This window comes from Pan troglodytes, chromosome 1 (genome assembly GCF_028858775.2).
Source record: "Pan troglodytes isolate AG18354 chromosome 1, NHGRI_mPanTro3-v2.0_pri, whole genome shotgun sequence".
Lineage (NCBI taxonomy): Eukaryota > Metazoa > Chordata > Mammalia > Primates > Hominidae > Pan > Pan troglodytes.
In genome coordinates, this window is record NC_072398.2 from 69,912,702 (window position 1) to 69,937,605 (window position 24,904).

The 24,904-nt window shown below is 39.5% G+C and overlaps 1 protein-coding gene, 2 non-coding genes and 1 pseudogene across 7 annotated transcripts in view; 1 reads left to right on the forward strand and 3 right to left on the reverse strand.

Moving 5' to 3' along the window:
* ABL2 (ABL proto-oncogene 2, non-receptor tyrosine kinase) overlaps positions 1–24,904 on the forward strand; it is a 130,135-nt gene that overhangs the window by 21,224 nt on the left and 84,007 nt on the right. The window lies entirely within an intron of this gene.
* LOC112207307 (small nucleolar RNA SNORA67) lies at positions 6,838–6,978 on the reverse strand. The gene has a single exon (XR_002941738.1). It is a non-coding gene; the product is annotated as a small nucleolar RNA SNORA67 (small nucleolar RNA).
* Positions 11,872–11,978, reverse strand: LOC112207308 (small nucleolar RNA SNORA67). The gene has a single exon (XR_002941739.1). It is a non-coding gene; the product is annotated as a small nucleolar RNA SNORA67 (small nucleolar RNA).
* LOC100615012 (protein SET-like) lies at positions 23,776–24,635 on the reverse strand (annotated as a pseudogene).

The following is a 24,904-nucleotide window of genomic DNA, read 5'->3' on the forward strand; positions in this document are numbered from 1 at the left end:
AAAAAAGAACAAAATCATGTCCTTTGCAGCAACATGGATGCAGCTGAAGGCCATTACCCTAAGTGAATTAATGCAGGAACAGAAAACCAAATACCCTGTGTTCTCACTTATAAGTGGGAGCTGAGCATTGAGTACAAATGAACATAAAGGTGGGAATAATAGACACTGGGAACTATTAGAGGGGAAGGAATGCGAAGGGCAAGGGTTGAAAAACCTGTTGGGCACTGTGCTTACTACTTGAGTGACAGGATTATTCGTACCCCAAACCTTAGTGACACACAATTTACCCATGTGACAAATCTGCACATGTACCCCCTGAACTTAAAAGTTGAAAAAATATATATATAACATACACAATTCACTTTATTAAAGGTTAATAAATATAACTGATTTATTTTTAGGCTAGTCTTCGTGTACTATTTTTGTGCCTTTCTCAGATATTTTGTAGACTTGAGTCTGAAGTAAATATTTATAAAGGGAAAGTAGATAACTGCTATTACCAGGAAAATACTTATTTAAAAAAAAAGGATATTTAAGAGATAATTAGAATGACTTTACTGACCTTGTTTTCTTACACTAATAATTCATGAAGCATTTAGATTTTCTGATTGAGTGTTTTCAGTGACAATATCAGTCAGAGATGTAATCATTTATAAACATGCTGTTAATGGCATGGACTCTGGTGTCAGTCTGTGTGGGTTTAGATCCTCTGTTAAATTTCTGATTTTGGTAGCTTGACATAGGTATAAAAAAATTTACAACCTGAAGAGACCTTAGAAATAATGTATTCCTGGGCAAGTTATTCATTCTCTATGTGTCTCTTTTCTCACCAGTAAAATAGGTATGCTAATAATACCTACCTCATAGAGTTATGAGAATTAAGGAATTATTACATGTAAAATTCTCAGCTAGTGCATGATTAATGGTAAGTACTCAAAAAGTTATAGCTGTTATTGTTTTTTAAACAGTATTTTTTAACATTTTTATTGGTTGAAATAGGTTTCAGACAATTGTAAATAAATTTTAAAAACTTAAAAAATGTTAAGGCTGAGAGAATTTTGAGACCTTAATACAAGGTAGTATATTGTATCAGGCTTGTTCTGTGCCTAGGCTTAATTACCAGATTTCTGTGCTTCTGGACTTATAATGTATAGTTGTCATTTTAATACTAACATTCTGATTGGATACGTCCAGCACTTCACTTGGGTAAATCACAATCTTTCTTTCCTCTCTCACAAAGGACACTTTGAAATGATCCTAAAATACCTTCTTATTCAGATAGATAGAACAGCTAGTGGTAGAGGCCCTAACAAAAAAAAAAAAAAAAGAAAGAAAAGAATGGAGAATCAGAGGAGCTGACTTCAGAAGGTAATGGAAGGGACTGTTGTTATGTGGGCATACTGGGGATCACGACACTCCATGGACAGGCATCACTGTACAGCTGTGCCTGTTGGAAACTGGAGCTGGCAAGCTATTAGAAATTAAGACTGCATATTCTGTCTCTCTCTTTCAGGAACTGCAAGGTTTGGCATCTCTTTTTCGCTCTGTACATCTGTTCAGTTTTCCTTTCTTCCAGCTGGCTTTCTCAGTTTCAGCTTGTATGTGGAGTGTAATGGCTGCTCAGCTCCTTTATCAAGAGAATTCTCAATCTATCCTTTTGGCATTTATCCCTGCTGCTAAATGGCCGAGTTTTTAAAAAAAATTTAAATCATTTGTTTGTTTATTGAAGGGTCAGTACATTTATGTGGTTCAAAATTCAAGAGATACAGTTTGAAGTCTTCCTGGCACTCCTTTTCTTCAGCCACCCAAATTTTGGCAATCCAAATCACCAGTTCGTTGTATATACTTTCAGAGATATATTATGCATGTGTACCTGTATCCGTGTATATTCTCCCCATTCTTTTTTTTCCCCCTAGATGGATGCTATTATATAGCTTATGTTGGACATTCTTTCATGTCAGTAAATAAAGAACTTGCTTTTTTTTTTTTTAAATGAATGCATAGCATTTCATTGTGTGGATGAATTATATAATTACTTTGTTTTCAATTTTTTGCTGTTGTAAACAGTGTCCTAATACAAACCCTAATATGTGTCATTTTAGACATGTGCTAGTATGGCTATAGAATAAATGCCTTGAATTTGGAATTGCTTATAGAAAGGGGATGGGGATTTCAGAATAACCATGTGTTGAATAAGCTTTTATCCACCTTTTTGTATGCTAAATCCTGTGTGCATTTGATTCTATTTCTGCACTTTATGTTCTCTTAATTTGCCTGTCAATGTGCCAATATCACAGTTTTAATTATTGTACTTTTATAATGTACATGTATACATTATAATGTATAATGGTTGTTAAGGGTATAGACTTGAACTAAGCTGCCTAGCTTTGAGTCTTGTCTTTATCACTTTCTTAGCTGTGTGCCTTGGGCATGTTATTCAACATCCCTGTAATTCAATGTCCTTATTTGTAAAATAGAGATGATAATGATACCTATCTAATAGAGGGCTGATGCAAGGATTAAATGAGTTAAGCTATATAAAGTGCTTAGAAAAGTACTTAGCATGTAGTCGGTGCTGTATAAGTATTAGGTCTTTATTTTTTTGCTGTTATTGGCAGGGCTAGTTCCTCTTCATTGTTATTTTTTCAGAATATTCCTGGCTGTTCTTGTTTGCTTACATTTTATTTTAACTTTAGAATCAGTTGGTCTGTCTAATCAGGATAGACTAGGTAATAAGTTAGTACCCACAACAACAATCCCCCTTACCCGCCCTCCCTAATCTCAGTGGATTAACACATCCAAAGTTTGTCACTTGTAATACATGTCCCATATGGATCAGGAGGTGGATCTTACCCCCTCAGACCCCCCAAAGGAGGTGGGAGGTGGGCTATACCGATTTTTTATCACCCAGAGACCCAGGCTGACAGAGTCTTCAACCATCATTCTAGAAAGCTGGCAGTTAGCATGGCAGAGAGAAACAGAGTGATGAGTCAAGTACTAGTGGAAACTAAAAGCCAGAAGGGATATATGTCACTTCCTTTTATATCTCACTGGCCAAAGCAAGTCATGTGGTCTCATGTAATGCCGGGGGGCATGGAGAAAGTGTAGTTTTGTTATGTGCCTGGGAGGGCAGCTGGAAATATTTGATGAAGAGTTGTAATGGGCCGGGCGCAGTGGCTTATGCCTGTAATCCCAGCACTTTGGGAGGCTGAGGTGGGCAGATCACGAGGTCAAAAGTTTGAGATCAGCCTGACCAACATGGTGAAACCCCGTCTCTACTAAAAATACAAAAATTAGCTGGGTGTGGTGGCACACACTTGTAATCCCAGCTACTCAGGAGGCTGAGGCAGGAGAATCTCTTGAACCCAGGAGGCACAGGTTGCAGTGAGCCAAGATCACGCCACTGCACTCCAGCCTGGGCGACAGAGCGAGACTCAGTCTCAAAAAAAAAAAAAAAAGAAAAAGAGTTGTAATGACTTTGCTCTGCTGGTTGCTAAATATTTGGGTCACCCATTATGTTACATGCAGCACTCTGAGCCCCTTCGTTGGAGACACTACTCATGTTTCTATCTAGTAACTACATTTATCTGAAACTCTAGAATAACCGATGTACAGAGTCTATTAATCAGATTCAGAGGAGGTTTCTCTTGGTCTAGACAACTGTGAATGAAACAAATAAGTTATCAGTTGGTCTAAAACAATCATCTTAGTTTTTGTGTGTGTGTGTTTGTTTTGCTTTTTGAGACAGGGTCTTGCTCTGTCACCCAGGCTGGAGTGCAGTGGCGTGATCTTGGTTCACTGTACTCTCTGCCTCTCAGGTTCAAGCGATTCTCATGCCTCAGCCTCCCGAGTAGCTGGGATTACAGGCATGCACCACCACCTCTGGTTAATTTTTGTATTTTTTAGTAGAGAGGGGGTTTTGCCATGTTGGCCAGGCTGTTCTTGAACTCCTGGCCTCAAGTAATCTGCCCGCCTCGGCCTCCCAAAGTGCTAGGATTACAGGTGTGAGCCACCAGACCCAGCTCATCTTAGTATTTTTGTAGGTTCCTTGCTGGGTGGGAGTAGAGATGCGGAGGGAACTTTCACTTTTAACTCTGCATATGTCTGTGTTATTTGAATATTTTTTTGCAGTGAGCAGATAGCATGTAAAAGGAAATATTTTGCCAGAGGTGGTGGCTTATGCCTATAATCCCAGCACTTTGGGAGGCAGAGGCGGGTGGATCACCTGAGGTCAGGAGTTCGAGATCAGCCTGGCCAACATGGCAAAACCCCATTTCTACTAAAAATACAAAAATTAGCTGGGCGTGATGGCGCCCACCTGTAATCCCAGCTACTCGAGAGGCTGAGGTAGGGGAATTGCTTGAACCTGGGAGGTGGAGGTTGCAGTGAGCTGAGATCGGGCCACTGTACTCCAGCCTGGGCGACAGAGCGAGAGACTCCATCTCTAAATAAATAAATGGAAATATTTTAAAAGCCTAAAACTTTTAATCCTCACATCAGCTCTTTCTATTAGATAGGTATCATTATCATCTCCGTTTTACAAATAAGGACAGTGAATTACTGGGACTTTAAATAACGTGCGCAAGGCCACACAGCCAAGGAAGTAGTAAAGAGCCAGGCAGTTTAGCTCAAGTGTACTGCCTTAACCACGAGGCTATGCTGCCTGTTATAAAAATGCAGTATTTAAAACAGCGTGATACTGGCACGTAATTTGACAAAAGAATTCTCTTATCCCAATTTCATACTAAATGAAATAATGTATAGCATGTGGGGCCAGAGCTGGAACATGAGACCTGAGACCTAACTCTAAGTTATTGCCTACCAAGATGCCTTTCTTAATGCATGGCCTTCTGTGCATAGCTTGTAACAATAATACAAATAGAGGTTATTTTTTTTTTCTTATTTGCAGTGAACATAGCAACAAAAAAAAAAGACTGTTTACTTTGAGAAGAATGATCTTTGGGATAATAATACTTGAAAATGAGGGATGATCCCGGAAAGTTACCTGGAGAGGATGACCTCAGTGAGAGGGCAGTCTGTACTGATAGGGAGGGTGATGGTGCATACTAACTGGTTTCCAATTTGAAGATCTTTTCTGGAGTACTTAGTTGTATTTTATTTATTTTGATCACTGAGTTTTAAGGAAACAGCTTACAAAGGCAACAGAAGAGAGGAAAACCTTCATTCTTTGTGCAAGTTTAAAATGTTTATTAAAACACAGAGATTTTGTTTTGTCGTTAGGAAAAAGAAAAAATATAAGCCATTTATATACTACATTCTTCCTTAACTTCTCTGCTGGGAACTGAAAAAAATGATTTGTTCTTTTTACAAATGCAGTATGTTTTATTACGGGAAAAAAATCAAGCAAAAACTAAAAACAAACCCCATACCCACTTTCCTACTGGGAGACAACAATCTAATAAAAGTTCTGGGGTGTATCCTTTTAAGCCTCTTTGATGTGTGTATCATTTTGTATTGCTAACCAAAACATATACAAAGCAATTTTTTGTTGTCATTTTTCACTCATATATTTTGAACCTTCTAAACTGGAGATCTTAAATTGAAGGAGAAAGGGTTTTTGGTGGTTGGTTTTTGTTTTTACCTCTTTTTAGAACTTACTTCACATTTATTTCTTTTCACACTATTTAACATCCAGTACTTTTGTCTTACAATTTTTATTCTTATTTGTTTCTTCTGTTAGATTCAGTTCCTTGAAGGCGTCTGTATTCTTCATTCTGTTGAGCTCATATTAAGTTTACATGAGGACAGGACATATGTTAACAGAAGTGATTGTAGGGGAAAAAGGCAGAAGACATTTCAGCAGTTATTTCAGGGTACAGATCAATCACTGATTCACTTACAGTCCAGTGTTACTTAATTTGCTGGTGTAACCAAAAACTAAGGAAGTACACATTTGTATACAGGTATTTAAGCTCCTTTCCTATTTTTTAAGCTGAGGTAAAATATTCTTGTGATGTTAATTTTTTTATGTGACCTGTTGAACAGAACATACTCAGTCTAAGATACTGTTAACTATTGAAAACAAAAATGTGTAGGAGGACAGCAAGGCTAATTCCTTTTAAAATGTCATGAGTTAATTTCTTTTAAGAAGAGAGAAGCGTGGGTTTCCTGACTAGTTTTTAGGTGGTGATTTTTAAAAGAATAGCACTTCCATATTGTTAGCAGCTAATCTGGAAATTTGCATATTAATTGGTAATAAGCAGAAATAAGAGCCAAGTTTTTCTTTTCTTTGCTGAAAAAGTATTAATAGTTACCAATTCTGTTACAGTATAGAAGACCAATAATGATAAATATGTTAAATTGCATCAAATGATATTTATCCCAGTGTGCTGAGATTATTATTTTTTTTTTACCATCTTTAAATCTTTTTTTTTCTTTTGCCTCAAAAAGTGACATTTATTCAAAGAAAAAAAAATGACAAGATGTCCATCCCTTGGCTCCCTTCCCTCCCCTCTCCTGCTGTTCCTCGGACCCCTGAGATTGAGCCCTGGCTGGGGCTGGGTGGCAGGACAGCCCCTCAGATGAGGTCAGCAACATTGAGGGGCATTTCCTCAATGGAGGTGTTGTAGAGGGTCTTGATGTCTCAAAGAGTCCTTTTGTCTTCTTCTGTCACCATGTTAATAGCCACACCTTTACGGCCAAACTGTCCACCTCGACCGATTCTGTGGATATAATTTTCCCTATTGGTGGGAAGGTCATAGTTGATGACTAAAGAAACTTGCTGCATATCAATGCCTCTGACCTACGTCAAGAAAGACAACTCTTCAGCATGTGCACGAGAGGACACGCTATCCCGAAAGGAAGACTCTTAGGTATCCATGTAGGCAGCCAAGGAAGGCAGAGGAAATAACCAGCCCTGTTCCCCAAATGCCTTAGGCATGCCAGATTCTATTCCGGGTTGCTACTTTCCTGAGAGGGGCACTGGATGTTCCCCTTGGAGAGGGAATCACCTTGGATTACTATCTTTAAATCTTAAAGGGATTTTTCTCATAGGTATTCCACTTAAGTATAGACAAATAATTTAATCATCCCATAGTGTATCCACCATATTTGTGGCTTGTAAAAGTTTTAAAAGTTGGGCATAAGTAGCTGATAAGTTACAAAAAGATACAAATTTCAATAAGGTAATTTTAGTTAAAGTGACAGGAAATGGGGGTGCATTTTGAAAAGAAAAACACAGAACTCCAAAAACAAGACAAAAAACCATGTTATTTCCAAAGAGAACATCTCAGTTGTGCAGAAAGAATTAACATAGCAGGCCTGATTGAGACTGATATGCTTAGCGAGGTCTGCTTGCAAGGTTGGCCCTTGGCTGGCATCTAGGAACTTGGATTTGGGGAGGGTTCCTACATTTCCAGAACCAAAAAGAGTGGCCCATTGTGCCTAAGCTGTTTGTATAAACAATGTGGTTTATACAGAACACCTTTCTTTCTGGGAGTCTGGAATTTTGCTGTGTAGTAGGCAGAGGGTGCTTATGTGATCACCCCCTAAGAAGAACCTTGGAGACAGCATTTTACACATGTTGTTTTAATTCATTGCTGGAGGAAGTAAGTATGTCTTGTGTGACTCCACTGGGAGAAGACTTGGACACTTGTGCCTGGTTTTCTCTGGACATTGCCCCATGTACCTTTTTCCTTTGCTGATTTTGCTTTATATCCCTTTGCTGTGATAAAGCACGGCCATGAGTACAACTATGTGCTGAGTTTTCTGAGTCCTCCTAGTGAATCATCAAATCTGAGGGTGTTCTTGAAGACTTCCAACACAATGGTGGATCAGATAAGTTCATAATTGGAATCTCCATGTTCATACAAAGTCTCTACATGGAAGCTTTCAATGGGTACATAGCATTTTTTGGGTTTAAGTTGTGCCCAAATGGGGTAGGAGATAGAATATGCGAAACTAAAATTAAGTTTGGGATCTGAAGGAGAGAAAAAAAGACTCTTAATTTGTGACTGAAAAACTTCTGTTTAACTTTTATCTTTGTGAAACTGTACCTTGGTGTCTAGCTATCTGATAAGGTTCTGTACTGTATAGAAATATATTATTCAGGAAGGAGAACTGAAAGTGCGACAACATAAATGTAACTCAAGAAAGCATTGTGGGCCAGGCGCGGTGGCCCATGCCTCTAATCCTAGCACTTTGGGAGCCTGAGGCAGGCAGATCACCTGAGGTCTGGAGTTCAAGACCAGTCTGGCCAACATGGCAAACCCCCATCTCTACTAAAAATACAAAAATTATCCAGGTGGAGTGGTGTGCACCTATAATCCTAGCTACTCAGGAGGCTGAGACACGAGAATCTCTTGAACCTGGGAGACGGAGGTTGCAGTGAGCCAAGGTTGTACCACTGCACTCTAGCCTGGAAGACAGAGGGAGACTCCGTCTTAAAAAAAAAAAAAAAAAAAAGGCATTGGGGGCCAGGTGCAGTGGCTCATGCTTGTAATCCTAGCACTTTGGGAGGCTGAGGCAGGAGGATTGCTTGAGTCCAGGAGTTTGAGACCAGCTTAGGCAACACAGTGAGACCCTGACTCTACCAAAAGTTAAATTTTGGCTGGCATGGAGGTACATGCCTGTAGTCCCAGCTACTCGGGAGGCTGAGGTGAGAGGATTGCTTGAGCGCAGGAGTTCAAGGCTGCAGTGAGCCATGATTATTGCCACTGCACTCTAGCCTGGGTGACAGAGAGAGAATCTGTCTCAAAAAAAAAAAAAAAAGGAAAAAGTGTATGGGTTTTGGAACTAGATAGTTCTGTGTTAAAATTCTGGTATTAACTGTGATTGTTTAATTATTTCTTTTATAAAATGAGGATAATGCCTGCTGCGTAGGGTGGTTTGAGAATTAAATTAGATACTGTATATAAAACTTCTACCACTATATCTTTCATATAATAACTCAAAATGTTAGAGTGCATGTGCTGTGAAGATGTAGAGAGATTGGAGAAGTTTAAAGGGGGAGAAAAAGAGAGAAGGTAAAGTTTGTGTTTCTCTTCTGTTTATTGTTTGATGTGAGGTTGCATAGGAAGATTAGTAGGAGAGAAGAAACATTAAGTTTTAGAAAATGGAATTTTAAATGGATCTCCACAATCACCCACTGAGACTTTTTATAGTTTAAGAACTAGGAATATCATAAATACAAAGTCATTCAGAGGATGGAAGAGGCATAGAAACTGTTTCCATACCTTTACAGTGAGGTTGTCATGAATTATTGACACCTGTGTGTTAGCAGGTTTCAATAACTGATTTAAACATATCCAACCTCATTCCCTCATCACAAATGCTTCCAGATAATAATGGGATAATTTGCCAGGTGTGGTGGCTCATGCGTGTAATCTCAGCACTTTGGGAGGCCGAGGCGGGTGGATCACCTGAGGTCAGGAGTTCGAGACCAGCCTGGCCAACATGGCGAAACCCCCCATCTCTACTAATAATACAAACATTAGCTGGGCGTGGTGGTGTGTGCCTGTAATCCCAGCTACTAGGGGGGCTGAGGCAGGAGAATCGCTTGGACCTGGGAGGCAGAGGTTGCAGTGAGCCGAGATTGTGCCACTGCACTCCAGCCTGGGCAACAGAGCAAGACACCATCTTTAAAAAAAAAAAAAAAGGATAATTTGGATAAATTTATAGACATGATACCCTATTAGCATTCCTAGAATTCATGTTTTCATGTTTGAAAAGATAGTGGCATCTTGAAACAGAATTGTGTGTGATTCTGGTATATGTGGCTTTGTTTTTTTTTTTTTTGGAGACGGAGTCTTGCTCTGTTGCCCAGGCTGGAGTGCAGTGGCGTGATCTCGGCTCACTGCAGCCTCTGCCCCCCTGGTTCCAGCAGTTCTCTTGCCTCAGCCTCCTGGGTAGCTGGGATTACAGGTGCCTGACACCACACCTGGCTACTTTTAGATTTTTAGTAGAGACGGGGGTTTCACCATGTTGGCCAGGCTGGTCTCGAACTCTTGGCCTCAGGTGATCCACCTACCTTGGCCTCCCAAAGTGCTGGGATTACAGGCATGGCCACTGTGCCTGGCCTGGGTGGGTTTTTTAAAAATAACTTTTTAATCTTGAAATAGTTTCAGGATTACAGAAAAGTTGCAAGAATAGCACAAACAACTCTCATGTGCTCTTTGCCTAGATTCCCTAATTGTCAACATTTTGTCTCATTTATTTTATCATATTCTCTCCCTCTTTACCTTTCCTTCCTTTTCCTTCTCTTTTAAACTAGGAGTGTGTATCAAAATCAACTGGAAAACTTTTTTTTTTTTTTTTTTGGCACAGGGTTTCACTCTGTCATCCAGGCTGGAGTGCAGTGGCGTGGCACAGCTCGTTGCAGCTTTGACCTCCTCAGGCTCAGGGGACCCTCGCACTTCAGCCTGTCAAGTAGCCGGGACTATAGACATGTGCCACCACGCCAGCTAATTTTTATATTTTTAGTAGAGGCATGGTTTCACCATGTTTCCCAGGCTTCTCTTGAATTCCTGGACTCAAGTGATCCGCCCGCCTCAGCCTCCTAAAGTGCTAGGATTATAGGTGTGAGCCACTGTGCCCAGCAGAAAACAATTTTTTTTTTTTTTGAGACAGTTTCGTTCTTGTCACCCAGGCTGGAATGCAATGGCGTGATCTCGGCCCACTGCAGCCTCTACCTCCTGGGTTTAAGCAATTCTCCTGTCTTAGCCTCCCGATTAGCTGGGACTACAGTCACATGCCACCACGCCTGGTTAATTTTTGTATTTTTAGTAGAGACAGGGTTTCACCATATTGATCAAGGTAGTCTCAAACTCCTGACCTCAGGTGATCCACCCTCCTTGGCCTCCCAAAGTGTTGGGATTACAGGCGTGAGCCACCTCACCCAGCCTTTTTTTTTTAATGTTTTTTTTTTTTTTTTTTTTTTTGAACCAAGCAGGTGTATTCTGGAAGAAAATCAGACACCCTCCCTGGTTAAGAATTAGTTAACTATAATGTATTGGTGAGTTGAGTTTATAGTCTTTTGGTGGGGGTAAAAGGGCTCTCAAAGTCATAGCAGGTTTAGTTGTACAGCCTTGAAGAGTATTTGATTTACTCTTTAGCTTTTTCAATATATATTTTTTATTATCCCTTGGGTGCCATTGTTGCTATTGAGAAACTGTCAGTATAATTGTCCTTTCTGTAGACAATCTGTCATTTCTATCTGGTGGTTAAATTTTTTTTTTGTCTTTAGTGTCTTGCATTTTCACTGGAAAGTGACTAGGTATAGATTTCTTATTATCCTACTAGCAATTTTTTGTGCTTCCAGAAACTACAGCAGTTTTTGGAAAAGTCTCAGCAATTATATCTTCAAATGTTGCCTCTTTCTCATTTTTCTTTTCTTTCCCTCTTGAATGGTATTTAGATATGTTGGACATTCTATTCTGTCCTCATGTTGCATAACTTCTGTTTGATATATTCAATTTTTGTATCACCATGCTACATTTTGTGTATTCACAGTCATCTTTAGCTGATCTAATCTGCTATTTAATTCATCCATTGAACTAATTTCAATTATTATGTCTTTTATTTCTGCAGGTTCTGTTTGATTCTCTTTAAAATCTGGTCTTATAAAAAAATTGTGGTAAAATACATGTGACATAAAATTTACCATTTTAACCATTTGAAAATGTACAGGTCAGTGGGGTTTTTTGTTTTTGTTTTTGTTTGTTTGTTTTTTAAGACTGAGTTTCACTCTTGTTGCCCAGGCTGGAGTGCAGTGGTGCCGATCTTGGCTCACTGCAACCTCTACCTCCTGGGTTCAAGCGATTCTCCTGCCTCAGCCTCCCGAGTAGCTGGGATTACAGGCACCTGCCACCACACCCGGCTAGTTTTTGTATTTCTAGTATAGATGGGGTTTCGCCATATTGGCCAGGCTGGTCCTGGAACTCCTGGACTATTCTATTCCAAGTTGCTACTTCCTGAGAGGGGCACTGGATGTCCCCCTTGGAGAGGGAATCACCTTGGATTACCATCTTTAAATCTTAAAGGGATTTTTCTCATAGGTATTCTACTTAAGTACGACAAATAATTTAATCATCCCATAGTGTATCCACCATATTTGTGGCTTGTAAGTGTTTTAAAACTTGGGCATAAGTAGCTGATAAGTTACAAAAAAGATACAAATTTCAATAAGGTAATTTTAGTTAAAGTGACAGGAAATGGGGGTGCATTTTGAATAGAAAAACACAGAACTCCAAAAACAAGACAAAAAACCATGTTATTTCCAAAGAGAACATCTCAGTTGTGCAGAAAGAATTAACATAGCAGGACTGATTGAGACTGATATGCTTAGCGAGGTCTGCTTGCAAGGTTGGCCCTTGGCTGGCATCTAGGAACTTGGATTTGGGGAGGAACCCCTGGCCTCAAGTGATCCGTCCACCTCGGCCTGCCAAAGTGCTAGGATTACAAGCGTGAGGCATCGCTCTTTCCATACTGTTGTGTAACCATCCATCACTACCATATAACCATACATGACCACCATCCATCTCCAGAACTCTTTTCTTCTTCCAGACTGAAGCTCTGCATCTGTTAAACTATAATTCCCCGTTTTTTTATAATTTCCTCTAGCCCTTGGCAACCACATTTTACTTTCTGCCTTTATGAGTTTGACTACTCTAGGTTCCTCATATAAATGGAATCATATAGTATTTGCCCTTTTGTAACTGGCTCATTTCATTTAACTTAATGTCTTCAAGGTACGTCTGTGTTGTAACGTGCAGGAGAATTTCTTTTTTTTTTTATTTAAGGGCTGAATGATATTTAATGGTGTGTATGTAGCCCATTTTCTTTATCCACTCATCTCTTTATGGACTACTTTGATTGCTTCCACTTTTTGGCTATTGTGACTAATGCTGCAGTGAACATGGGCATGCAAGTATATCTGAGTTCCTGCTTTCAGTTCTTTTGAATATATATATACAGAAGTGGAATTGTTGGATCATACAGTAATTCTATGTTTAATTTTGCTGAGGAACCACCATACTGTCTTCCATAGTGGCTTTACCATTTTATATTCCCACCAATAATGCACAAGGGTTCTAGTTTCTCCATACCCTCACCAACATTTGTTATTTTCTGTGTTCGTGTGTGTTTTAATAATAGCCATCCTAATGGCTGTGATGTGGTATCTCACTGTTTTTTTTTTTTTTTTTTTTTTTTTTTTTTTTTTTTTTTTTTTGAGACAGAGTTTTACTGTGTTGCCCAGGCTGGAGTGCAGTGGTGCGATCTCAGCTCACTGCAACCTTGGCCTCCTGGGTCCCAGCGATTCTCTTGCCTCAGCTTCTTGAGTAGCTGGGACTACAGGAATGCACTGCCATGCCCGGGTAAGTTTTGTAGTTTTAGTAGAGATGGGGTTTCACCTTGTTGGCCAGGCTGGTCTGGAACTCCTGACCTCAGGTAATCCACCTGCCTCAGCCTCCCAAAATGCAGGGATTACAGGCGTGAGCCACCATGCCTGGCCTCTCATTGTCGTTTTGATAACGCATTTCCCTAATTATTAGTGATGTTGGGCATCTTTTAACAAGTGTTTATTGGCTATTTGTGTATCTGTTTTCGAGAAATTTTTAAGTCCTTTGCCCATTTTTGAATCTCTTTGCTTTTTTGTTGTTGACTTGTTGGTCTTTGTTTTATAGTGCCATTTTTTTCTTACTATCATTACCCTCTTTTTTTCTTTAAGCATATTAAACGCAACATATTTGTTCCTGAGTAACCAGTTATTCCCAAATTTAGCAGCTTAAAACAAACAACATTTATTCTGAGTGTCAGAAATCTGAGAGTGGCTTAGCTGGGTGGTTCTAGCTCAGGGTCTCTCACAAGGTTCCAGTCATACTGCTAGCTGGAGCCCTTGTATTCTTCAGTGGATTTTAATTATTTGCAGAAATATGAAGTGTTTTGTGTGTAGAGTTTTAATATGTGTGTAAATAGTGTGTTGATACCTTAAAAATTGTTTTTTAGAAATCCTTATTCCATGTTAGCAGAAATTATATGATATGTAAAAAAATCATTTTCAAGCCTCCATCAGTAGTTTCTCAAATTTATCTTTGATAACCCCTGGCTCTTTAGGAAGCACTCTACTTAATGTTCATGATTTGATTGTTGACATTTAGTTCAGTGAAGTAGTTTAATTTCCATAAAAACTTCCTTTGCCCGTTAGGAAACTATTAAGGATGATTGCTTTTTCACTTACTAAATTCGTGCTCATGTAACAAGATTCTTGAAAGAGGTTATTGTATTTGAAACACTGGAAATGGTATTTGTCAAAAAAATGTGTTTCTACCTTGTAGGACCTTCACTGTAGTCAAAATTATGAAATTTATAAAAACTAATGTTAACTCTGTTTTGACCATGGGAAAAAAGATATTTAGGTGAGATTATAAAAAAGTGAATTTATTATGACAGAGTTTGATTAGTAAGTCAAAAAACTGTTCCTCACCAGTCCACTAGGGGATACTCCAGTACTTAGGAAGAAAATCCAGTTGCTGCTATCACTTAAAAATTTGGCCAGGATCGAGACCATCCTGGCTAACAAAGTGAAATCCTATCTCTACTAAAAAAATACAAAAAAATTAGCTGGGCCACGTGGTGGCGGGCGCCTGTAGTCCCAGCTACTCAGAAGGCTGAGGCAGGAGAATGGCGTGAACCTGGGAGATGGAGCTTGCAGTGAGCCGAGATCGCGCCATTGCACTCCAGCCTGGGCGACAGAGCGAGACTCCGTCTCAAAAAAAAAAAAAACAAAATACAACAGCAACAAAAAATTAGGCCAGTCACGGTGGCTCACACCTGTAATCCCAGCACTTTGAGAGGCCAAGGAGGGTGGATCACTTGAGGTCAGGAGTTCAAGACTAGCTTGGTGAACATGGTGAAACCCCATCTCTACTAAAAATACAAAAAATTAGGTGGGCGTGGTCGCAGGCGCTTGTTATCCCAGCTATTTGGGAGGCTGAAGCAGGAGAATTGCTTGAACCCAGGAGGCAGAGGTTGCAAGTGAGTCAAGATTGCGCCATTGCACTCCAGCCTGAGTGACAGAATGAGACTCTGTCTCAAAAAAGAAACAAACAAACAAAAAATTAAATCCCACTTGCTTACCTGAAAAAAAAAAAAAAAGCAGACATTTAGGGCTGGTTTGAGTTACTGATTTGACAATAATATTCACCTTTAGAAAGAGCCTAGTACATTTTTAAAGTTTAGAAATTTTGTGTGATTTCATTGGCCACTTTTTCTGGTAGTGTTGCCACAAATTGACTTCTTTGGGCACTTCAGAAAAACAGATTATTATATATTTTTTCTTGATACATGAAAATTATGGTTCTCATTTTTTTTTGCAAGTTGTGCCCTTTTTTGGAAATTCAGAAAGGCTGATATTTGGTGTGAGTTTGTTATAATTTTCTCCATCATACCATGTATGCTGTTTAAATGTTTACCTTAGAAAAGTATGAAATATGATACGACCTTTGATACAGACAACAATGCAGAAGATAATTCATTCTGTTACCAAAGAGATTTTAAGAGTTTAATGTTATCTTGATTTCTTTCTAGTAATTTAAGTAGTAATTCAAATAGACATAATACAGTGTGACTTAATGCTTTAAAGAAAAATATGTAAAAATTCTGTACTTGAAATAGCAAAATTTTAAGAAAATAATTCAGACTCATATTTATTAGGAAGAAGTTATCAGACTTAATGTTTCAGAACATACTTTGATTAACCAAAATTTATTAATTTACTTAACCTAGTTTTAAAATTTTTTCTATGTGATGTGATTGTACAATTTTTCTGCATGCCATGTGTTTCATTCTTTTATGTCTGGCACATAAGTAATTAAAGGTTAAGTCAATTGTCAGATTTAACTCAACCTGCTTGAGTTAATTTACTTGATTTTTCTGGTACTTACAGGTACAACAAATGGGTGAATTGGTGTGCCATTATGACAACATGACTTGGAAAATGGAAATTCAGGCAGTGTGGGACAAGAACAAGGATATTTATTTGTCCAGTGAGAATAAAAGTGGGCTAGGATTTATTGAGAGTTTGTTGTAATTCGAGCTTGAGTGATAATTTTATAGGATGTTATGGAGATAACAGTGTTGGTGGAAGGGTTGCATTTGACATTCTCTTATCATAGTTTTTGGTTTGTCTCTGTCTCCCTAATGAAATGAAATAGGAAACAGCTAGAGAGTGGTGGGATATTAGTAGTTGTGCATTTGGATAGATTGACTAGCATGCTCAAGATGCCAGCCGTATCTACCTTTGGTAGAGTGAGAGCCAAGGTATTCCTGTGGATTGTTTTTCGTAACTAAATCTGTAACTACTGAGTATAGAGTCCCTGCTGTATATGTGACTAACCAAGGAGTGAAATATGATTGGTTCAAATATTTTGTTATATTTTGACTGTAGGGGAATGGTAAAATGTCACCAAGTGTAAGTTACTCTTCTGCTTTATACTTTGTTTGCAATTAAATGTATTTTTCTTAAAGAGAATATAAAAGCAAAAGAAAAACCATTTGTAATGCTTTTGCTTAGGTCCAACCTTAATTTTTATATGACAGTTTCCAATTGATTGTCAGATTTTCTGTCTCATTTCAATTGAGTAATTGTTCCATCTGTCATTTAACATGACACAGACTGTTTCTTAGTAATTTTTTTGAAAACTCTTTAGTGATTTTTAAAAACCTTTACAGAGTGTTGATTATTTAAATGATAGCAGAATATGTATATATGAAGTAATTTCAGAGGCCGGACAAGGTGGCTCATGCCTGTAATCCCAGCACTTTGGGAGGCCGAAGTGGGTGGGTATCACCTGAGGTAATGAGTTCAAGACCAGCCTGGACAACACGGTGAAACCCTATCTCTACTAAAAATACAAAAAATTAGCTGGGTGTGGTGGCACATGCCTGTAATCCCAGCTACTTGGGAGGATGAGGCAAGAGAATCGCTTGAACCCGGGAGACAGAGGTTGCAGTGAGCCGAGATTGCGCCTTTGCACTCCAGCCTGGGCAATAAGAGCGAAACTCCGTCTCAAAAAAAAAAAAAAAAAAGGGATTTCATACAGAAAGATTAAGGTTCTCATACTATCATACAACATCTAATAATTTAATATAGAAGAGTTGGAAAAGTATACAGCCTTATTTGATTTTGAAAATTAAGTACAATCATCTATTACCTTATAGCTGGCAGAAATCAGTGCTTATTCTTTCTAACTTTGGGTTTATAATCCTTACCCTTTGTGATGTAGTAAGAATATAAAGTACTGGGAAGACCATTAGTCTAGTATTGGTCCATGAAGGATTTCATTACTGTCATCATTCTGGGTTTTCTTTTCTGAAAGTGACGTTCTTCCTGTGGCCTTCTTGGCAGTTGAGAGGATCACAGTTTTCAAGAGAACTGGGAGTGGCTTCCTATCTAAATAGGGACTAGCTGTGGTTAGAAGGGGAAGTGGGAAGTGGCTGGATCGCTGCCTCTACTTTTTCCTATTAAACGCTTTTTCCTCTCAACTCCATTACCAGGCCTAGGACCTTAAATTCTGGATATAATGGACCATATCCTGGAATATTGTTTTGTTATGGCAACTTTGGTGACAGAATTTCTTATAACAATGAAACATTATGTGATATTGTGAAATGTATATTTGGTCTTTATTCCGTTTCCCCGGCCAAAAAAAACCTCCTAAAATTCTAGGACTCTCACTGGTGATAAGAGCATCTTTTGTATGCGAATGAGGTGACTGGAGGCTGGGGACCCCTAGATAGCTTCAGGATGGGGACTGGTCACCTGAAAGACTGAGGAGAGGCATGATTAGAAGGTTGGGGCTTTCAGCACTCACCCCCTCACCCCCCTCCATCCCACCCCACCCCCCACCCCCCACGTCTCTGTGGAGGGGGGAGAGGCTGAAAGTTAACGTCATCAACGTCATCAACAATGTTCAGTGATTTAATCAACTATGCCTATGTAATGAAGCTTCCACGAAACCTAGAAGTACTGGGTTCAGACAGCTTTGGGATAGCTGAACACATGGAAGTTCCTGAAGGACTCTGCTCAGCCCCTCTTCTCCCACACCTTGCTCTGTGTATCTTTTTATTTGGTTGTTCATCTGTATCTTTTGTAATATCCTTTATAATAAATGAGTAAACGTATGTAAAGTGTTTCCCTGAGTTCTGTGAGCCACTCTTGCAAATTAGTCTAACCAAGGAGGGGGTTGTGGAAATCCCAGTTTATTGCCAATCAATCAGAAATGGCATCTGAAGTCTGGGACAGTCATGTGGGCCTGATCCCTGGACTTGTGGAATCTGACACTATCTCCAGGTAGGTAGAATTAGAATTGAGTTAAATTGTAAGACACCCAGGCTGGGCCCGGTGGCTCACGCCTGTAATCCCAGCACTTTGGGAGGCCGAGGTGGGCAGATCACCTGAGGTCAGGAGTTCGAGACCAGCCTCAACATGGAGAAACCCCGTCTCTACTAAAAATACAAAATTAGCCCGTCATGGTGGTGCATGCCTGTAATTCCAGCTACTCAGGAGGCTGAGGCAGGAGAATTGCTTGAACCTGGAAGGCGGAGGTTGCCATGAGCCGAGATCACGCCGTTGCACTCCAGTCTGGGCAACAAGAGCAAAACTCCGTCTCAAAAAAAACAAACAAAAAAAAATGGTAAGACACCCAGCTTCTGCGCTTCTGTCTCTAGGTAGATAGAAGTGAGTTAAATTGTAAGACACCCAGCTTGTGCACTGCTTGCTTGGTGTGTGGAGGAAATAAACCCACACATCTGGTGTTAGAAATATTGTGTTGAGTGGTGAGAGTAGGCCAAAACACTTTGGGGTTTTGTTTTTTCTATCCTCAGACTCCTCTTACCGTTTGGTAGCTGTGTCACCCTTTATGAATGAATAAATGAATGTACATAACGACTTCCTAGTGACAAGACGATTGCTAATTAAGATGTAATATGATACAAGAGTAGGGAACATTTAAGAAAGTAACATTTAACTTGTGCTCTGAGAAATTCCTGGAGAGTCTTATTAAAATACCCTAGAACAGGGCAGGGCGCGGTGGCTCATGCCTGTAATCCCAGCACTTTGGGAAGCCAAGGTGGGCGGATCACCTGAAGTCAGGAGTTTGAGATAAGCCTGGCCAACATGGTGAAACCCCGTCTCTACTAAAAATACAAAATAGCCGGCTGTGGTGGTGCATACCTGTAATACCAGCTACTCAGGAGGCTGAGACAGGAGAATCACTTGAACCTGGGAGACGAAGGTTGCAGTGAGCCCAGATCGCACCATTGCACTCCAGCCTGGGCAACAAGAGTGAAACTCTGTCTCAAAACAACAACAACAATAACAAAAAACACCCGAGAACAACATGAAGATTGTCATGTTTTGGCCATTAGTGTTCCACATCCTGAGAATGCAGAATTAAACTGGAAAGTTAATGTAATTCAGTCATTGTTATAACCTGTTAAATTAACATGTTACATTTTGTTTAATTTTGAAAAATTAACTCATTAATATAGTTCAAGATTTAAGGGGTATACATTTAATCTCCCTATATTTCTCTCCCTTTAGCCTCTTCTCTAGAGGCAATCAATAGTCTCAGTTTAAATATACTTTTAACATTTATTATTTAAAGGACTTCTTTGGTGTGTATGAATAATTAAAGTTGATAACATGGATTCTAGAGTCAAACATTTTAGATTTTCATCTACTCAACAGTTACTGAGCACCTACCAGGTAGTTTCTTGGCACTGGAAATACAGCACTGAACAAATCACAGCCTTCTTGGAAATTACATTATAGTGGGTGGAGACAGGTGCTAACTAAATATTTATTTACTATACAATGTGGTGATTAGTGGTAGGGAGGAAGATAGTGCTGGGTAAAGGGAGAGAGTGATAGTAGAGGTGCTGTTTTAATTCTATTTTTTTGAGACAAGAGTCTTGCTCTGTTGTCCAGGCTGGAGTGTGGTGGGGTGATCTCGGCTTACTGCAACCTCTACCTTCCACGTTCAAACAATTCTCCTGCCTCAGCCCCCTGAGTAGCTGGGATGACAGACGTGTGCCACCACGTCCCGCTATTTTTTTTTTTTTTTGTATTGTTAGTAGAGATGGGGTTTCGCCATATTGGCCAGGCTCATCTCCAACTCCTGCCCTTAGGTGATCTACCTACCTTGGCTTCCCACAGTGCTGGGATTACAGGCCTGCGTCACCACGCCCAGCAGATGTGCTGTTTTAGATTGGGTGGCTGGGGAAAGCCTCTGATGGGGTAACGTTTGAGCAGAGAATTACTGAAAGAGTCAAACTTGTGGCTTTTGAGATAAAAACGTTTCAGGAAGAGGACCATCAAGGGCAAAAGTCTGGAGACTGTATTTACAGTAGAGGTGTATATCCTTCCAGAATGGCAGAAGAGGCTAGACTGGCTGGAGAGGAAGGCTGAAGGAGAATGGTAGGGGATAATATATAAGAGGGAAAAGAAAGTAAAAGAATTGTGTGGGAGTAGTGATGGGGATTGCTGATGACTGGTTATGTAGGATTTGTATACCATAATAAGGAAGTAGGATTTTATTCTGAGTGGGATGGGAATCTTTTGGAGAGTTTATAGGGTTCAGTCTAGCTGATTTGTGGAGAATAAACTCTTGGGGACAAGGGTGAAAGCAGAGAGATTAGTTATGAGTCTGAAATAGCCATAGATTATACAACACTGTACTAGATACAGTGAGCTTTATCAAATTTAGTTAGTATTATTTCTTCCCTAGATTTGACTTTTACCCCTTGAGGAATGGAGGTAAGAAGTAAAAATGAATTCATAATGAACATTTATATTTGTAAATGATGACTTTAGGAATTATAGTTAAACTCTGGAGGGATTCAAATTTGTACAGATCCCTTATTTCAAGGAATATGGTAAAATTCCCCAAAGAAACTCCAATACCTTTTATAGTTATATTATAGCATACAATAATTTTTTTTTCTTAGGCCTTCCAAAAAAGGCTATGTTGCACAGTTTTGACAAATTAAATATTGGGTACTATTTTTTCCTCTCCATTTTGACTAGATGACATTTTGAATTTGAAACTTCTTTGGTTTCTCCAATGTATATCAAAGTGCTAGAAAGTATTTAAAAGGCAAAATCCTTAGACTTTAAGCAACCAAGTTGCTAGTGATGAAAATAAATGGAATATAAAAATGTCAACTTGGAAAATTTAAACTGACAGAATAATATGTTTGAATTTACTGGCAAACCTGCTACATCTGGTATTGCAGAAAGGAGTGGAATGTGGGAAATCTGAAATCTGAGGGTCTCAGAACTCCTAATAACTAACTGGGCGAATGAAGGCCCTTGAGTCAAAAATGAAATCACATATAAGAGAGACAAAGAGACCAGACATGGTAAAGATGTAGAAAATGGAAAACCAAGGTGGACACTGAAAAGTACACTATAAATGGTAATGGGGCCGGGCGTGGTGGCTCACAACAGTAATCCCAGCACTTTGTGGGGGCAGGCGGATCACTTGCAGTCAGGAGTTCGAGACCAGCCTGGCCAACATGGCATAACCCCGTGTCTACTAAAAATACAAAAATTAGCCAAGCATGGTGGCATGCACCTGTGGTCCCAGCTACTTGGGAGGCTGAGGCCTAAGAATTGCTTGAACCTGGGAGGTGGAGGTTGCAATGAGCCTAGGTTGCACCATTGCATTCCAGCCTGAGTGACAGAACAAGAGTCTGTAAATAAATAAATAGTATTGGAAGCAGAAGAGAAATGGGAAATGAAAGTTAAATGGAAAGCCCGGCATATTGACAAAACTTTAAATAAATATTTGCTGGATCCAGTCAGGTTTAAGAAAGAAGTTGAGGCCGGGCACAGTGTCTGAAGTCAGGAGTTTGAGACCAGCCTGGCCGACATGGTGAAACCCCGTCTCTACTAAAAATACAAAAAAATTAGCTGGGCATGGTGGTGGGCGCCTGTAATCCCAGCTACTTGGGAGGCTGAGGAAGGAGAATCGCTTGAACTCAGGAGGTGGAGATTTCAGTGAGCCAAGATCACGCCATTGCACTCTAGCCTGGGCAACAAGAGCGAAACTCCCTCTCAAAAAAACAACAACAACAAAAAAGAAGTTGAAATGGCTGATAAACCCAAACACACATGCTCAAAAAGAATTGTGAAATAAATTCCAAGGCTAGTATACATTACTCATTAAGTAGTTGTAGCCCAGAAGAGGGCATTGCCGATTTTTTTTTTAAGACAGCGTCTCCCTCTGTCACCCAGGCTGGAGTGCAGTGGTGCCATCTCGGCTCACTGTAACCTCTGCCTCCCAGGTTCAAGCGATTCTCCTGCCTCAGCCTCCTGAGTAGCTGGGATTATAGACACGCCCCACCATACCCAGCAAATTTTTGTATTTTTAGTAGGGACAGGGTTTCGTCATGTTGTCCAGGCTGGTCTTGAACTCCTGGCCTTAAGTGATCTCCCTGCCCGGGCCTCCCAGAGTGCTGGGATTACAGGGTGAGCCACTGCGCCCGGCCCATTGCTAATTTTCTCTACTCTCAATTTCTATTAATTTGGTTTGCTTGTCTAGGCTTCCTAAAATAGGACGTATAAAAGTAGCTATTAAGTATTTCAAGTTAATGGTTTAGAAGGTAATTTTTTAAATTAAAAAAATAGTATTACAGAAGTAACTTTATCCAGGGAAAGCATTGTATATTCTTATTAATAAATTCTCATTATATATCTTCATGGGTTTTTATTATTGCTATAATCTTTATGTACAGCTACCTCTTTTTAGTCAAAAACAATATAATGCTACTTTTAACTCAAACTTACATACTTTTAATTTCTGTTTAAAATAAGAAAATGTAATATGGCATACCACACTTTGGGTCATGGAATCATAAGATGTTTGAGCTGAAATAAGTTTTGTCCTTTGTGGACACATTTAGTTTTATTATAACAAAGCGACTTACACAAAGCAACTTGTACACTTTTAACTTTTAAAACTGAGCATCATCTTTCCTTTCCAGTGAAACAAAAAAAATTTTTTTTTAAAAAAAACAGGGTGAAAATTACAATAGAGAATGTCAATTCCAAATAAGATACTACAGGTTTTGCTGATTCTCCCATTGAGTGGCAGGGCTCAAGTCATCATTAGGAGAGAATTTATTTTAAAAGTATTACCTTAAACTGCAAGGATGTCTGTCAGACATCTCAATTTAACATGCCAAAAGAGAAGCCATGTTGTCAAAATGCCCGCTTAACCCACCCAAACATCTCAAATCCACCCTTTGCTGACCTTCTCTAACCCCATTTTTTAAAGTTTTCTTTCCCCCTTTTTAAACAAGAGAAAGTAGACAGATGCATATTGGTAAATGCTAACTGTCCATATTCACGTAGAGACACAGTGTACTGTCTGAGTCCAGTATACAGAGAAAGGAGAAAAGAAGCTAGAATTCTGTGTACTACTACACAGGGGCCTAGCACCCTCCAGCTTCCAGCAGAGTGAAGGGAGCAGGTTTTTCTTTTTTTCCGACAGAGCTAGGTGGTGGTGATTCCATACAGTTTTTGTTCAGACAGGAAGGGATAAAAATGAATTTGGAACAGAAAGGGGGTAGAGACTCTTTTACCATAATATTCTGCTCAAGGTATTTACCTCCCAAATAAGTTGAGAATCATGGTGTATAGAAAAGAGAACAGGGCAAGTGAGCCACAAGAGGGGGAAAAAAAAGACTGCAACTTACTTCCAGGGACTGGAGAAAATTTTAAAAAGGAAGGTTGAATCCATCAGTGTTCTATCAGTCATCTTCTCCTTCATCCTACTGTCCTTCCTTCCCTTTATCATCATCTTCATCTTCTTCCTCATCCCCTTCTTCATCAATATCTTCTAATCCTTCCTCTTCCTCCTCCTCCTCCTTCTCCTCCTCATCTTCTCCTTCTTCATCATCCATATCAGTCGGTAACCAAGTAGTACTGTAATGGGATGGGACAAATGTCATCTTTGATTAACTTTCCTAACATATGAGCACCTGCATCAGAATGGTCAGTAAACCAGATAAAGAAGCTCTCTGGTGCCTCATGCTGCCTCTTCCTGATGGCTTTATTCTGTGTTTGACTTGAATGTTTCATCGCATCTTTTCCAGCTTTCCATTTGATTTCAGTGGACTTTAAGATGGAATACCACTCTCATTCAGATGAAATTCGTTGAAGATAACTTTATTTTTAAAGGAAGGATTTTCATCAAAATAAAAGTCTATTCTGTAACCTGACTTAGTATCTTCAAATTCTGTCACTTCAACTTTGGTCAGATAATGCAGTGCCTCTTTGTCCTCCTCCCTAAGCAGTGCAGACACTTGAGGATGGTTGACAAACGTTGTAACCCCAAAACTTGGAACTTTGGCGATCAATTCTCACCTCTTCTGAAAAAGTGGCTGACAGAGTTTATTTTCTGTTCTGCTTTCAGAATCTCCTCCCTTAGTTCATTAAGCCTGTCTATTTCATTTTGTACTTCATCAATATGTTCAGTTGCTTCCTGCTGTTCTTTTTCTCTCTTCGGCAAGTGTAGAGAGGCTGATGATGTCTCTTCCAGTCTCAGAACAGGAGGTGGTCTTGGTTTCTTCTTTTGAGGTGGGCGTGGAGACTGGCATTTAGGGGCCATGCTGCTAGGAAAGTCCAAGAACCAGACCACAAGTCTCCTTGCTCATCAGGAAGAAGCTCAGAAAACTCTGAAATAATTTTAGAGTGATCTTTTCCCCTGCTCCTTAATTTTACAGACGAAGAAATGGAAACACAGTAAAATTCCCATATCTAGTTATGGCAGAGAAAAGACCAGAACTTTGGTCTTCTGGCTTCTGGTTTAGTGCTCTACAACATTTTAACTTACGTTTGTATTATAATTTTTTTAAATCATTTCAGTTGTACATGAGC